The following is a 17,600-nucleotide window of genomic DNA, read 5'->3' on the forward strand; positions in this document are numbered from 1 at the left end:
GTTAGGGGAAGGACTAAAGGAGCTGAAGGGGATTACAACCCCACAGGAAGAACAACAATATCAACTAACGTGGACCCCTCAGAGCTCCCAGAGACTAAGCCACCAAAGAGCATACATGGGATGGTCTATGGCCCATGGCACATATGTAGCAGAGGACTGCCTTGTCTGGCCTCAGTGAGAGACAGTGTGCCTAATTCTGTAGAGAATTGATGCCCCATGGAAGTGGATGTGAAGGGGGTGGGGTGAGGGTCAGTAGGGGGACTTGGGATGTAGGGAATGAGGTAGGAGTGCGCAGTGGGGGTAGGGGCACTCTCTCAGAGACAAAGTGGGGGATGGGTAAAGAACTCTTGGAAGGGGGACTGGGAAGTGGGGGGCAATATTTGGAATGTAAATAAATTAATTAAAATAATTGAACCAAAGCCAAACTAATTACAAAAAAACTGTAAGGAAGGAGAGAATGATGCATAGAATAGAGGAAAAGACCTTACTGGTAGGTCACTCATTCACCTTACCATGTTTTAAATTATTCATTTATAAAAGAAAACTTTTTCCAAGGGTTTGATTATGCCCCCTGTACTCCCAAATTAGTGATCATGTTTGATAAGCCAAAGGTTATCTTCATCCATCCCTCTACTCTTTCACTCATTCGTTCATTCTGAAGATCGTTGCTTATGCATATCATGATTTTGCATAAGGCTATCTTGGATTTTCACCACCTTCATGAATATAATCTCAGAGCATGCAAACAAAGGAGGCTTTGTCATTTAGACTCTTTCAATGCAACATTGATATGTATGACTACAAAATTTTCTTCTTACAGGCTTGGTTTCACAATTTACTCTATTTGGAGAATTGCATTGTCTAGATGATAGAATTTAAAGTTCTGACAGAGACAAATGCTTGCTCAAATTTCATTCACTCAAGGCACTATGAGTACAAACTGTATGATCTATGTGGCATACACTGAGTTACTCCATGCAATTCAATTACAAACAAAACTAAGTTGCTACGCCAGCCAGAGGCCACTGCAATATTTTCTCGTGCTAAATATGCTTCTTCTTCTTTTTTTTTTAAAAGGGACAAAAATCCATTCTAATTAGATATATGTTTCTTTTTTGAAAGGACAAATAATTCATTCTAATTAGATATAAGCTTTGTTCAAAATTATTTTAATACCACATCATATTTAATTCTGTCACAAGGATTTGAAATTTCAAAAAGTGTCTTTCATACATACTGAACTAGAGAACACTTTTTAAATGATAATTTACAATTAAGCCATTTATTAAGGAGCATTTGTTCTTTGCCACTTAAGTTCAAGGAGAGAACTAGAGTATATTTGTGTCTTTTTGTTTCGAGTTAGGAAATGGAATTGAGAAGTTGAGTGACATTGAATAAAATATCATCAGAATAAGTCATCCAAAGGCTGACAGTCTTGTTTATCACTAGGAGGTGACATCACCCCAGCTCCCCACTTTTTTCAAATTAGAAGCATACAGCCCATGCTATAGGAAATTTATATGATTCTGTGGACACTTTACTTTGGCAACATTTGGTATGTTGCTGAGAGCCTGGAAGTAGCTGAATGAATCAGTAGGTAGAGAGAGAAGGCAATTCCGGGTGGGAATTTTACATTTCTCACTACAGAAAGGGAAGGCAAAAATGTTTGGGACTGCTAGATCTTTGGGATTGAACCTGGCAGAAAAATTATGACATTCAAAAAAAAAAACAATTTTCATGTATAATCTTCATGATATTCATGATATTTATTTATGTTTTTCATCATTAAATATATTCTGTTGTTATCAACTGTACAATAGTTTTAGTGTTCCGTATTTTATTTCATAACTCCTTACATCTTATGTTTTCTCTGTGGGAGCAGCAGCTAATAATTTAAAGTACTCTATGGAATTTATATTAGCACATTTCAAAGCTCTCAAATTTATAAAGTCAAACAGCAACATTATGATAATATTCATTATCTTAAGCATCTTCAAACATTAGTACTAGGAATGAAACTCCTCCACAATGGCCATCATAGGTGGATAACTTTTATTTTAAGAAGAAACTTGTTCAGTGATTCTTTACTAACTTCATATAACTGAACATCGTTAGTATGCATGTAGAATGCGTGTACTTGTTTGTGCTTCCTGGAACTAAGCTTCTTCGAGGGACTCTTTAGACCTCATATCCCTGTGTTCATCTATATTCCCTACACCGACTGCACATGATTCCTGCTTTGATTCTGATCTAATGAATCTGCAGAACCCCAAGCAGAATTTATTGTAGCACCCTGTGGGCACAGCATGCATGATCAAAGGACCTCATCTTCCCCAAAGCAGATGGCTCACTGATCCATTTGTATTGAGTGTTAGAACCAGAGATTCTTTTTACGGATGGGAGTCTATGCAGCCCCCAAACCAAGATACCAGTGCAGAGAAAGCCAGGATATAAACTGGAACAGACATACATGCATGGAGATACAGAGAAAGGTGTACATAGTGTATGGTGAATATAGTGTGACAGGGTGCAAACCTTTGGTTTTGGCTGGTAAGTTCTTTGTTCTTTGTTGTTTAGGACAATTTTTACTTCCTCACTTTTATTTGACATATCATGTAATTTTTTTTTGTATGTTACACTTTTCCTTTTACCAATTCAGAGTCAGGTATCTTTTATTTGAATTATTTAAACACAAAAGAATTTTAACAATACAATAATAAAGGGGAAAATAAAACCAACCCTCAAGAAAAGATGTTACATGCAAAATAATTAAAGCAAGTAAGCTTCAATAGAGGAAAGGAAACTGGAGGGCAAAAGAGGTTTTATTGTAATACTAGGCTGTCAAACATAGCACTTTCTTAATTAAGTGACATTTGTTGTAGAAAGCACAAGGGATATCCTGAATTGAATCCAAACTCATTCATCCCGTTTCTGATTATTGTTGTCCAAGAAAATGGTTTAGATTCTAACTTTTGAGACTTTCACTTTGAATCTGATTCTTACTTCAATGCTCATGCTTTGAAAACGTCAAAAGTTTAAATCTCTAGCAATACATGAAAGTAGGTTAGGGCTACAAATGGCTGTAACCCAATGGAGGGGGAACAGAATCTAGTGCATTAATGACGACTCTCTCCCCAGACAGCCTAGCCAAAACAGTGAGGGACTGTGTTTCCTAGCATTCTTCTCTGACTTTCATATGAGTGCATTTGGTTACACACAACCATACTCACATGTATATCCATAGTCATCCATTACACCACACGCACACACATGCATGCCTACATGCACACACACAAACACATGCAAAGAATATATTTCTATAATGTATAAATTTCTCTTTTTCCTTTAATATTTTAGCAATATAACCATATGTATACATTTAAATGTTTATTAAAAAATAAAATGAATATTATGCAATAGATGAATCTAGAACTTTCTCTTGAAATCATGGATGTTATCAGCTGCCTTTGTTTCATTCAGCAACCCCCACCCTTTCAGATTGGCAGATTCACTGTGACTAATTTCCATTTTAAAATTTTCAGTGTCTAATGACAGTTTTTACTATGTGGTTAACTGAAATCTCCTAGATACATCTTTGGTGGAATAAAGCTTGAAATATGTATTAGTTAACAGCCTGCTATATTAACATTGTAAAGAAATTGTATAGTTGGAGAAAATATGGTAAATCATGAAATCTGCAACATAAAATTAGGAGGACTAGATCCATATCAAGAGTTTATGAGGTTTATAATACACAGATTGATTAATAGTCTTAAAAGTCTGTGAGATTTAGCACTTTTCTTACTTTGAATAGAAAAATAATTTAAATGAGAGCAGTTAAGGAATGAATATGCCAGCAGTGTCTAGTGATGGCCTTTGACTTCAAGCAGCATGGCTTCCAGAGGACTCTATTCTCCTATTCTCAGTGACTTTTCCCTCCCAGGATATGCCCTTTCTAGACTAACAATGGGATGTATCACAAGATCCTATTATCTCTCATACAGACAAACATAAACATGTGTTTTTATTCCAGTTTATATCATTTGCTATTTTCAGCTGGTCTCTAAAACTAAAGACACACTGACTTAAGGACTTGTGAAGGTTTGTATATGCTTGGCCTAAGGAGTGTCACTATCATGAGGTATGGCCTTGTGGGAATGGGTGTGGCCTTGTTGCAATAAGTTTGGTTTTGTTCGAGTAGGTGGGTCCCCATGGACAGTGGCTTTGAGACCCTTATCCTCCCTGACTGGAAGTCAGTCTTCTCCTAGTGGCCTTCAGATGAAAATATAGAACTTTCAGTGCCTTCTACATCATGCGTGCCTGGACACTGCCTTGATGATACAAGAAAGAACCTCTGAACTTGTAAGGCAGGCCCAATTAAATGCTGTTCTTAAAAATGTTACCTTGGACATGGTGTCTGTTCACAGCAGTAAAACCCAAACTAAGAAAGCATTCTAGACTGTTCAGATTCTTCCCTCGCACTACAGTACTTAAGTCTTTTACCAATTAGGTATGCTACTAGCACAGATTTATCTGTGCCAACTAGTATTAACCTTTAAGATAATCTATATCCAGCTAATGCACAGCTAAACTCCCCATTCCCTTGCTTTATTTGGGGCCACTTTGCAAGGACATATCCCGTTGAGAGCTCTATCTGGCTTGGCCAATCATATTGATAAGAATATACTGAAAGCATTATTTCCTCATCTCACTGAAGCTCCTACCCCTTCTAACAAGAGTTGTTTTCATGAATATTCCCTAATATCCATGTAAGCTCATCTCAGTCTTGAAATCTCCCGAGGATCCAATATGAAACACAAAAATAAGAGACTTTTCTCTTTCATCTCAATCATCTGGCAATGCAGAGGCAAGTCTCTCTTCAAAGTTCTTTTGATTAAGGGGCTTTAAATTGATTTCTTTTTTTTTTTTTTCTGACCTGCTTTCCAGTGCCAACTTCATTATACCATTAATTTCTTCCAACCATGGAAATCCTCTTACCCTATTTTCTAGTCACCAGTTCTAAATATTACCTCTATATATTACCAGAAAGAGATACGAGTTAAAGTCTTCTGTGATAGGTTAGTTGGATGTATCAATTAGGGGGTGGAGATTAGATAGAAATATATTATATTCACATATAAATCTCCCAACAATGAATTTAAAACATTTTAATTTCAAAGACACAATTGATGCTATGAAGGCAAACCATGAAGAATATTCATTATTATGCTGGCTTAGCAAAAACTAACACAGGACCTCACAAATATATGTTCTAGTTGAAATGAATGCATAAACTAAAAAGGGATGCTGCTAACTCCCGGCATACTGAGCTCTGCTGAAAAACCAAAGGCTCTCAGGCCTCTACAACTGTCTTGATAGGTGAATTTGAAGTCATTAATACAGAAAATTCAAAAGGTATGCTGCACAATGAGAGCTGTGAGTTTATATTTTCAATATTTGAATATGGAAACCTTAAGGGAAGTTAAGTAGGAAAATATGGAAGAGCAAAAGCCCACCAGTCTGTGATAGTTTTCATCTCCATTTGAAGAAAAACATATTTTATCTGTAGCATGCTAGCAATTTATGAATTTTCTCTCTAATCAAAGATACTGGTCTTGAGAGCTCATAGGAACACATCTGTCACTTAGTTGTTCCAATTTATCCCTGAAACCCTGCTGCTAAGTGAGAAAATTGTGGCATGAAAAAATATTTTCCATTAATTTTAATGAGAAAAATATTATGTTGTCCATCCTAACCCAAGTCAGATGATTTTTATAGATGACAGAAAGGGATATCAATTACAAATGAAAACAAGTTTATACAAGCAATAACTAGCAATATGAATGAGAATAATATAGTATCTTGTATAGGACATGTGCTGTCATAAATCTATACTGCAGTGACCAATTCCAGAAGCACACTTTTTGCCAACAGTGAAGAAGGTAAATGACTTAGTTTTCATTTTTGAGCAGTTGATCTTTGTGAAGCATACTCCACAGAATTTAAGGATTTTACAGGTGAGTTGTTTGGTTGAAGTCAATATGTAGTTTACTCCCTGTTAAAGGCAACATTGTAGCAAAATTAAAGGCAAACAAGGGACTCCTCAGAACATGAGAGAAGGTGTAGATGTACAGCTCAAGAACTTGTAGGAACTAGTGTCCACCTGCGGTACTTGTCATACACATATAGAAAAGAACCATCAGTTCTTCTCTCTCAAAAAAAAAGGGTACAAAATTCAGATGTGTTTTATTATATCCTCAGAGGAGAAATTTTTGGTGTCTTGAAAACTGATAAGTGTTTTATTGTCTGAAATCATCATGTCAAAATGTCAAGTCACAAGAAAAACTTACTTAGAATTTTTGAGGGTAGAAATGTAAGACATGATGGGATCTATGGTGAGAAACTGCTAGATTTCCTCCAAAATGTAATCGTGGGAGCAAATAATTAACTACAAATCGTGTGGTACAAAGTAAGTTTACATACGTGTACTTACACACCCTGAATGTTAGAACTTAATCCATTAAGTAAACTGTACTTTTGTGGTAACCACAAAGTACTGTTTGCCTATTATATTTTCACCTTTATCAATATAGTTATGCACTCATTGCCACAAAATTTCATTATCCAAATAAGGCCCATTGTCTGCTTAATTTACAAAACTGGTGTTAGATGATCAACACAAATTTAACATGTAGAATGAAACCAGAATGGTTTTCTCATCAGCTTTCAAAAGCCATATGAAATCCCAAAATTCCAACAAACATATATGGCTCCTCTGAAATTCTGGAATTTCAGAATTTAAAACACTTAAATTTATGTGGCAAAATGAATAAGAGCAAATGTAAAAATAAATACAACCAAGGATTCTTAGCTCCAGTCATTGCAAAATAGAATAAGCACTGTAGCTTGTCAGTATCACAAATGGCAATCTTAGAACTGAGAAATCAGAGACAAAAGCATCTACGTGTTAACCCCTGTCTGAGCAATGTAATGAACTCATTTGTCCCCAAGAGGAAGAGGTGGGAGTGGGAGAGCAAAAGGGAGACCTAGAAAAACAGAGACAGGGAGACTGACCATAACAGAAAAGCAGAGAGGGACAGAGGAAAGGAGGGAAGAAAGGGAGAGAAAAAGAAGAAAGGTGGAGAGAGATGGATTGGGAGAAAGGGAGAGAGAGGGACAGAAAAAACAGGGAGAGACAGAGGAAAAAGAGGGGGAGAGGGGTAGGGAGACAGAGACAGAGAGAGACAGACAGAAACAGAGAGAGAGAGAGAGAGAGAGAGAGAGAGAGAGAGACAGAGAGATTGCTCTAGCTTATCTTTTTCTACACTGTCATCACAATGTAGTATCTCAATTTATTTATTCATTTTCTTTCCTAAGAAGCATTACTTCCAGTCTATATAATGAGGAATTTCTAAAAGGATTGGCTTAGAAATGCGTGTCTGCTATCAATGTCATGTCACTAGCAATGGGCTCAGGTGCAGAAACCAACAGCTAGACATTCTGTGGAGAGGTCCCCATCACTTGCCATTCCCCATCCACCACTGTCTTCAAGATCTGAGGACTCTGTGGAAGAGGGTGAGGGAAGAATTTAGGATCCAGAGGGGATGGAAGATACTAGGAGAACATGCCCCACAGAGTCAGCTAAGCAAGGCTCACATAGGCTTACCGAGACTGAAGTGACAAATATGGGTCTGTACTAGGTCCTTTGCATATATATGTTGTGGCTGTTACTTTCATAGTTTTGTGGGACTTTTAAGTAGTAGATATATCTCTGACTCTTTCACATGCTCTTGAAACTCTTTTGTTCCTATTGGGTCACCTTTGTCTTATCTTGATGCCCTGCTCTTCTCTCAAAGGTAATGGAGGAGGAATAGATCTTGGGGAGAAGGGAGGTAGTGAGGGAGATTAAAGAAATGAAATAGAGGAGGGGGAACGGTGCTTGGGATGTATCTTGTGAGAGAAAAATCTATTTTCAATGAAAGTAAAATGATTAGGTAAAACAATGTATATTCCTTTACTCCCAAATAGTTCTATACAATATCATTAACAGATATACTCATTTTACATGAGTTGAGTTTAAAGACTTACTGCTAGACTGATTTCCATAGTGGCTGTACTGGCTTGCAATCTCACCAACAATGGAGGAGTGTTCCTCTTTCTCCACATACTTGCTAGCATCTGCTGTCACGTGAGATTTTGATCCTAGCCATTCTGACTGGTGTGAGATGGAATCTCAGGGTTATTTTGATTTGCATTTCCCTGATGATTAAGGATGCTGAACATTTTTTTTTCATGTGCTTCTCAGCCATTCTGTATTCCTCAGTTGAGGATTCTTTGTTTAGCTCTGTGCCCCATTTTTAATAGGGTTATTTGATTTTCTGGAGTCCAGCTTCTAAAGTTCTTTGTACATATTGGATATTAGTCCCCTATCAGATTTAGGATAGGTAAAGATCCTTTCCCAATCTGTTGGTGGCCTTTTTGTCTTATTGACAGTTTCTTTTGCCTTACAGAAGCTTTGCAATTTTATGAGGTCCCATTTGTTGATTCTCGTTCTTACAGCACAAGCAATTGCTGTTCTGTTTAGGAATTTTTCCCCTGTGCCCATATCTTCGAGGCTTTTCTCCACTTTCTCCTCTATTAATTTCATTGTCTCTGGTTTTATGTGGAGTTCCTTAATCCACTTAGACTTGAGCTTTGTACAAGGAGATAGGAATGGATCAATTTGCATTCTTCAACATGATAACCACCAGTTGTACCAGCACCATTTGTTGAAAATGCTGTCTTTTTTTCCACTGGATGGTTTTAGCTCCCTTGTCAAAGATCAAGTAACCATAGGTGTGTGGATTCAATTCTGGGACTTCAATTCTATTTCATTTTTCTACCTGTCTCTTGCTGGCAGTTCCTCGGAAAATTGGACATTGTACTACCGGAAGATCCAGCAATACCTCTCCTGGGCATATACCCAAAAGATGTTCCAGCTTGTAATAAGGACACATACTCCACTATGTTCGTAGCAGCCTTATTTATAATAGCCAGAAGCTGGAAAGAACCCAGATGTCCCTCAACAGAGGAATGGATACAGAAAATGTGGTCATTTACACAATGGAGTACTACTCAGCAATTAAAAGCAATGAATTTATGAAATTTTTAGGCAAATGGATGGTTCTAGAGGATATCATCCTGAGTGAGATAACCCAATCACAAAAGAACACACATGATATGCACTCACTGGTAAGTGGATATTAGCTCAGAAACTTAGACTAACCATTATACAATTTACAAAACACATGAAACTCAAGAATAATGAAGTCAAAAGTGTGGCTACTTCATTCCTTCTTAGAATGGGGAACAAAATACTCATGGAAGGAGTTACAGAGCCAAAGTTCGGAGCTGGAACAGAAGAAGGGACCATCCGGAGACTGCCCCATCCGGGGATCCATCCCATATACAACCACCAAACCCAGACACTATTGCATATGCCAGCAAGATTTTGCTGAAAGGACCCTGATAGAGCTGTGAGGCTATGCCAGTGCCTGGCAAATACAGAAGTGGATGCTCACAGTCATATATTGGATGGAACACAGGGCCCCTAATGAAGAAGCTAGAGAAACTACCCAAGAAACTAAAGGGGTCTGTAACCCTACAGGAAGATCAACAATATGAACTAACCAGTACCCCCCACTCCGAGCTCCTGTCTCTAGTTGCATATGTAGCAGAGGATGGCCTAGTCAGCAATCAATGGGAAGAGAGGCCCTTGGTCTTGGGAAGACCATATGCCCCAGTACAGGGGAATGCTGGGGTCAGGAAGCAGGAGTGCATGGGTTGGGGAGCATGATGGGTGAGAGGGGAGGGTATAGGGGATTTTCCGGATAGCATTTGAAAAGTAAATGAAGAAAATATCTAATTAAAAAGAAAAAAGAAAAAAAAAGCAAACTGCTGTTTTCTAGATAAATTCTAAGTCTGTCATATTTATCCACATATTTATACTTTTCTGTATTTTTTTATATTTTAAATTTTTATCTATTTATTTACTCTGTGTGTGTGTGTGTTTGTGTGTGTGTGTGTGTGTGTGTGTGTGTGTGTGTGTGTGTGTGTGTGTGTACATGTGTATTAATGAAGCACTCAGAGGGTAATTTAAGAAATCAGTTCTCTTCCATTGTACGTGAGATTTCATGCAGGTCTTGAAACTGGGTGATATGGGCCCTTGCTGAAGAGCTTTCTAAAAGGTCCCATTTTTCATTTTTTCATGTAAGCCTGAGGTTACATCTCGTATGAATTCTTTTACTCTAAAATGTCCTGAGGAAACAGATCTTAACATTTACTGAAGGCATCTATGCTTCGACACTCCAATGCCTTTTAGGAAAAGTTTTTGTTTTTACTGCCACTTCATAACTCATCAGTTCATATTTCTGTGCTTCATTTTAAATTTGTCCCTAAAATTTATTGTCTATTGTTTTCTGAGTTACTTTGTTTCCACTAAACAGTCAATAGTTTCATTTGAATTTTCCACTATATTTAATGTTTCCATTTATCTTTTCTGTTTTACTATTTTTCTCATGGTCTTTTATTGCCAAAATTTGACCATAAGCAAGTGTTTTCCATGTTCAGCACACAATGTGCTCCTTGGATCTTCATGTTACAGGACCCCTTTATCTTTACCTTCGGCTCCTTCAGTTGTATACAGACTCACAGTGGAACTCATTTCCTTAAGCAGAGGATGCATACCTGTTCCTTTACTTGATTTATTTCTGTACTGTATTGTATTTTACTCCTCTGTGGTCGAATTTGAAATGTGCAAAATCTTCTCTATTACATTATTATTATTCTTCATTAGAGCTATATAGAATGATGGGTATTTGACTGTTCTTTTAATTTTTAAGTGTTGGATATAACTTAACTGTCTATTTCTCTTTTGAGAAATGCCTATGACAACTAGATTTTTTTTTTCCCTTTTATAGACAGGTAGCTGTGTAAAGCTTGACAATCTACTCCAGTATGTAGAATCACTCAGGCCTTTTCTACAGACCACCTTTTCTTGTGCTAGCAACTCATCCTTTACTTTAGGAAACTGTGGTTATTTATGATACTCTCTCTAACATGGTTTCTACAGTTTTTGAGGTTTGAGTTGTATTATTTGTGTTTGCTTAAAAGAGAATGTCCTCTTTAGGTTCATGTATTGGAACATCTAGTCCTCACTTTGTACTACTATTCAGGGAAGTTCAGAAGGTGTGGCTTTGTTGTAGAAAGTAAGTCACCAAAGGCAATCTTTGAGAGTTTAAAGACCTGTGATATTTCCAATTTCTTGACCTTGGGCTTTGTGCTTGTGGTGCAAGATCTGAGCTCTTAACTTCCTACTCCAGCTTCCTGGCCTGTCCCTACCATGCCTCTTCATTTTGATGACGATGGACTCTTGTCCTTATTTCACCATAAGTCTGAATGAATCTCCCAACTCTGACTTGCCTTGGATGCTTCGTCACAGCAACAGAAAAGAAACTAATACAGTTTTTCTTAACAGCTGTTCACGTTTGTACTTTTATCTCATTGAATCCCTGATTTAAGCTTTGTTAAGCTGTGTTAGATGAGTTTTTGTAGACTTGTTTCTAGGACAAGACTGTTCTTTAAAATTCACTAAATTCCTCGTGCAATTAGGAAATTTTAACCAATTAAGAATTTGAATGAAGATCATTGTATAATTTATATTTTTTACTCGAGTATCACAGACTTTCTCTAGCTATTTTCTCTCAAGTCTCATAATGTTTAATAAGACATGCTCATATGTTACTATTTGTTAGGAGTCCAGTGTAAACATAAGTGAAATTTCAAGATGTCTAATTTTTACACCTCTAACAACTACTATACCACACCTCAAAAATTCCAAGATCTTAGTGTCCTCAAATTACCCTTTTTAGAACCCAGTGTGGTCTGTTTTTCTTTTGTTTGTTTATTTTTGGTTTTCTTTTTGAGCTTTGTTTTTGTTTTGTTTTGTTTTTCTAGAGTTCCATTTTCTTACATCATAACTTAGAAAGGAGCTTTATATAAAATAAGATGCTACAATATATTATTATCTTCCAAAATACCTAGCAAAATAGAATCATTGGTACTTGAGGGACTAGAGGACATAGAGTATAAAACTCTATATGAATTAGGACAGCAAGTATTTAGAGAATTTAAATAGGGATATATGAATGAATAAACATGATTACTACTACCCAGTCAACATGTACTTACTTTGAGGAGAAAAATAAATTCAGTTAAATCCACAGATCCATGTACATGAAAGATATAGAAAAACCTAAACTAATAATAATGTCTATTAATATTTTTCAAGTAAAAATTATCATCACAGGAGAACATTAATTTGGAAGAGAGTCAAGCACAACAAAAATCAAACTTGAAGTAATTTTTTGAAGATCATTGCATTATACTTATTTTCAAGGATTTTTATTTTTTAACTTTATAAAGCCTTTGAGAATATATTATGATTTCTAGTTTTGTGTTTTTATGGTATTTCTATGTAGGTAAACATATGTGTCTTTGAGACTATGTGTTTTTTTTTTCTTTTTTCTTTTTCTTTTCTTTTCTTTTCTTTTTTCTTTTTTTTTTTTTTTTTTTTTTGAGGGTGCTGTCTTTTTCTTTTGCTTGCTTGCTTGTTTGTTTTTTTCCCATTCTGGCTTGTTTATATTTATCTTATCTTCTCTTAAATTACCATTATTATTTTTTGATTCCTGCTTGTAATCTAATGAGAGAGAAAAAGGATGTGTATGGGGGGCAGCTCTGGGAAGACTCATGGAGGGGAAACCATAATCAGAATATATGATAAGAAAATTCATTTTAAATAATAAAAACACAATGGGTTTTTTTTTAAAGAATATTTTTTGGGAATGAATATCACTCTGTCCTGTCAAACTTTTTTTTATTATTATTACATCATGACCACCATTTCTTCCATAGTAGACATTTTTGTAAATCTCTTGAGTCCACTTCGTAAGGTCATCAATGTCAAAGTGTTGGGTCACCAAATAGAACATGAGTAGCTGATCAAAGGCCACATCTAAACTAACTGACTCTGTTTTTACTGTAGTATTTACTAAGCCTACTGTATGAGACAAGATATTACTACTGGAGTCCAGTTTAACAATGTATAAATTGTACATAATACCATTAAGCTTGCAGTTACAGAGATCAACATTCAGATATTAGCATTTCTCTTATAAGAAAATTTTAAAAATTAACTAATTTTTCTATGTTCCAAGACATAGAAATAACTACTGGTAAACTTTATAATCCCAGTATTGTGCCTTTTTTTTTTCTTCTCTCTTTTCAGTACCTTCCCTCATGGACATGGTTAGGACATAGACATTTACTGTTTTTTTTGTTGTTTTGTTTTGTTTTGTTTTGTTTTGTTTTGTTTATTGCGTATTTTCCTCAATGACATTTCCAATGCTATCCCAAAAGTCCCCAATACCCTCCCCCCCACTTCCCTACCCACCCATTCTCATTTTTTTGGCCCTGGCTTTCCCCTGTCCTGGGGCATATAAAGTTTGTGTGTCCGATGGCCCTCTTTTTCCAGTGATGGCCGACTAGGCCATCTTTTGATACATATGTAGCTAGAGTCAAGAGCTCCAGGGTACTGGTTAATTCATAATGTTGTTGCACCTACAGGGTTGCAGATCTCTTTAGCTCCTTGGATACTTTCTTTAGCTCCTCCATTGGGGGTCCTGTGCTCCATCCAATAGCTGACTGTGAGCATCCACTTCTGTGTTTGTTAGGCCCTGGCCTAATCTCACAAGAGATAGCTACATCTGGGTCCTTTCAGCAAAATCTTGCTAGTGTATGCAGTGGTGTCAGCGTTTGGAAGCTGATTATGGGGTGGATCCCTAGATAAGGCAGTCTCTAGATGGTCCATCCTTTTGTCGCAGCTCCAAACTTTGTCTCTGTAACTCCTTCCATGGGTGTTTTGTTCCCAATTCTAAGAAGGGCCACAGTGTCCACACTTTGGTCTTCATTCTTCTAGAGTTTCAAGCATTTGGCAAATTGTATCTTATATCTTGGGTATACTAAGTTTTGGGTTAGTATCCACTTATCAGTGAGTATATATTGTGTGAGTTCCTTTGTGATTGGGTTACCTCGCTCAGGATGATGCCCTCCAGGTCCATCCATTTGCCTAGGAATTTCATAAATTCATTCTTTTTAATAGCTGAGTAGTACTCCATTGTGTAAATGTACCACATTTTCTGTATCCATTCCTCTGTTGAGGGGCATCTGGGTTCTTTCCAGCTTCTGGCTATTATAAATAAGGCTGCTATGAACATAGTGGAGCTTGTGTCCTTCATACCGGTTGGGACATCTTCTGGATATATGCCCAGGAGAGGTATTGCAGGATCCTCCGGTAGTACTATGTCCAATTTTCTGAGGAACCGTCAGACTGATTTCCTGTTTTATATATGTCATCAAGTTGACATTGTGCAGTAGAACTGCAAAAACAGCAAAGGTTGATGCAGGGAAATTTCCAAGTACTTTTCAAAGGACCCATTTCTATGTTTAAAAAATATTTTTCATGTCTGATTAATGAGAAACTTTTGAAACAATTTAATCTATCCAGGGATCTGGGTGTCAGTTTTTGTTTTTCAAGGCTGATTACAAAAGAACTTCTAAAGCAGTTTAATCTGTTCAGGGATGCTAAACAAATATGTCAACATTCATTTTGCATTTCTGGCTCAACCTTTAGAGGAAGGAATGTGGAAATAAACAGAATTTAATATTTTCTACCACTATTTTTAAAGAACTTAGAGACTTGAGCATATTTTTTTTTATAGAGGAAGCAAAGCACTTATTGATATGAAAGCATTTCAGAGAGCAGTTTTTAGGAGATTTCACAGTAGTTTACAGTTTGTCAGTTGGCTACCAAGTGATCTAGAACCTTATAGCTCACCATTATGCAAATACATATTTGGCAAGAAGAAATGTGTTCAAAGCATTCTTCTAAGGAAAAAATATATTTAAAATTTTTAATGTGAAATTATTTTTGACAGTTAATTTGAGCCTGACTTGCCCTTAAAAATAAATGGTATAAAATCTATCCTGTAATACTTGAGTAGTTCCTAGTTGATGTGTGTGTGTGTGTGTGTGTGTGTGTGTGTATGATTGCATGTATTTCGGATTTAGGGCTTTCTATCTTCGAGTAATATAGGGAAATCACAAATAAACACAAATACCAATACACACACACATACACACATAATAGGTGCTAATTTGCAAGCCTGATTGAAGAAATATATTTTCTGAGATGCATAGAACCTTAGAAATATTATTTTAAGTTATCAAACACAGCTCAAATTTTGAAAATTCACATATCCAATCAACATTAATCCTAAAAAGTCAAGTTGACAAGTTCACATGCATGCTTTCAAGCATGTTTTCTTTGAATTAATATTGATGAATGACAGATAAAATGTAATCAAGTTGGGCTGTGAATAATTAATCTGGGCTGGGTCAATTTGGCGGGAAAGTTTTTTCTGTTCAGTGTTCTGATATTTAGCAAGTAGAGGCCATCCCACAGCTGAGGTAAATAACATTTCTACCAAGCTACTCTTATGCATATAAGGCCTATTGTCAAATTTCAATGGTGTCAATCAAGCTGAACAATGTTTAGAGACCTAAATTTTTGTGAACACTGTGCTCTATTTATGTTTTTTTTTTTCCTAAACTTCAAGGAAATGCCTGACAAATTTCATTTCTTTGTGCAGGATAAATCAGCAAACATATTCAACAAGATGTATTACTAAAAATTCATTGCATGACTGTAAAGTTGCTGTACATTGTATTGGGACTTTTCAATATCAGATTAAATTGCATAATGAATCACCTCCAAGAATCCACTGAGTTCAGAATATAGGCTAATGAAATATACAATGTAGGAAATAAAACATGTCATATTTTAATCTCTGTGCTAAGTGAAAATCTAGACAAATGTTTATAAATTGTGTTTCCCCAATGTTTTGGGAGACATATTTATGCATGTTGTAAACTTCTATTCAGTCCTTATCTCCTTTGCCAAACAATCAAGTAAAATTCACTGTACTTCACCTTCCTTCAGATTTCAGGTTGATGTAGAGTTGGGGGTCAGAACCATGTAAAACCATGCCACTTGGGATTATGAAAGTTCCAAGAATCCTGCCACAAACGATATTTTCCTTTCATCAACTTTATAACAAATGCTGTGGTCATTCCTTTTTCTTTGCGCTGTTATCTTACTCTCCAATCATCTATTTCAAACAACACTATTTGCACAATTGTATATTAATTTTACCATATATTTATATTTGCAGAAAACTATACCTTTAGGCACATTTCTTGATTTAACAAATATTAGATTATGTTAATATTATGACAGATATAGCAGTAACTGACAACAAAAACAACTGAAAAAAAAAAAACTTTACCTTGATGGAGTTTAAAAATTAGATGGTTCCATTTATTTGATGGTTAAAGTGACCAATTCCATAAAATAAGTTCTTCAGTGAGTTTACATGACATGGCCTTAAAAACATGGGTAAAACATCTGGAAGTGGGTAGAAGAGCCATCTAAATCACGTCAAAGAGAATGCTTAAATACAAATTCAGGTCAAGGGCTGGAGACATGATATGGCTCAGTGTTTATGCATTTGTTGCTCTTGCAGAAGCTGTAAACATGGAAGTTTGCAAATATCCATAAGACCAAGTCCAGGGGGATTTCATGCCTTCTGACCCTTGCAAACATCACTCATGTGGATGATGCAAACAGATAACACAGTATAATGCAAATGAATCTAGGAATCAAGATCAAGGGGAAAGAGATAGAGAGACAAAAAGATAATAAACTTTTCTATAACTATTGAAGCCTTCAGCAATCATTTGATTACTGGGTTTTTTTTGTTTTTTTTTTTTTTGTTTTTTGTTTTTTGTTTTTTGTGTGTGGTTTTTTTTTTTTCCTTTCTCCAGATACAGCAATCGTAATCCTTGACTCTCCAATGAGAATTATGACAGTGTTTATTTTCTAGATGAGTACACTGGACATAGAGAATGTGGTCAATAGGACTAACTACAGTCAGATTAAGGGCAGGATTCACAGTACCAACTACATCCTGCATCATTTCAACTGCACATTCTTTTCTTGTTACCACTCGCCTCAATGGGAAAGCCACAGTGCAGTTTTCTAATCATTCAACTAAAATGTTCTCTCTTATTTACCCTGATCTGACAGAGTTTTACATGTGTAAGCCTGGACTAGTAATATACTAGAAAGTAGGTTGGTGTGTGTGTGTGTGTGTGTGTGTGTGTGTGTGTGAGAGAGAGAGAGAGAGAGAGAGAGAGAGAGAGACAGAGACAGAGACAGAGACAGAGACAGAGAGAGAGAGACAGACAGAGAGACAGAGAGACAGTGAGACAGAGAGACAGAGAGAAAGCTTAATATGCCATGGTAGGATGCACCAGGAAGATATTGGAGGGGCTTTGGATGGGCTAATATAGCTCTTCAGCACTGGCAAGGTTGCAGACTGGAGAAAGAGTTTTATTTGAAAGGAAATATTGGCCATGAAGGAAGATACAGAGAGTAAAAGCAC

This window comes from Mus musculus, chromosome 11, assembly GCF_000001635.26.
Source record: "Mus musculus strain C57BL/6J chromosome 11, GRCm38.p6 C57BL/6J".
Lineage (NCBI taxonomy): Eukaryota > Metazoa > Chordata > Mammalia > Rodentia > Muridae > Mus > Mus musculus.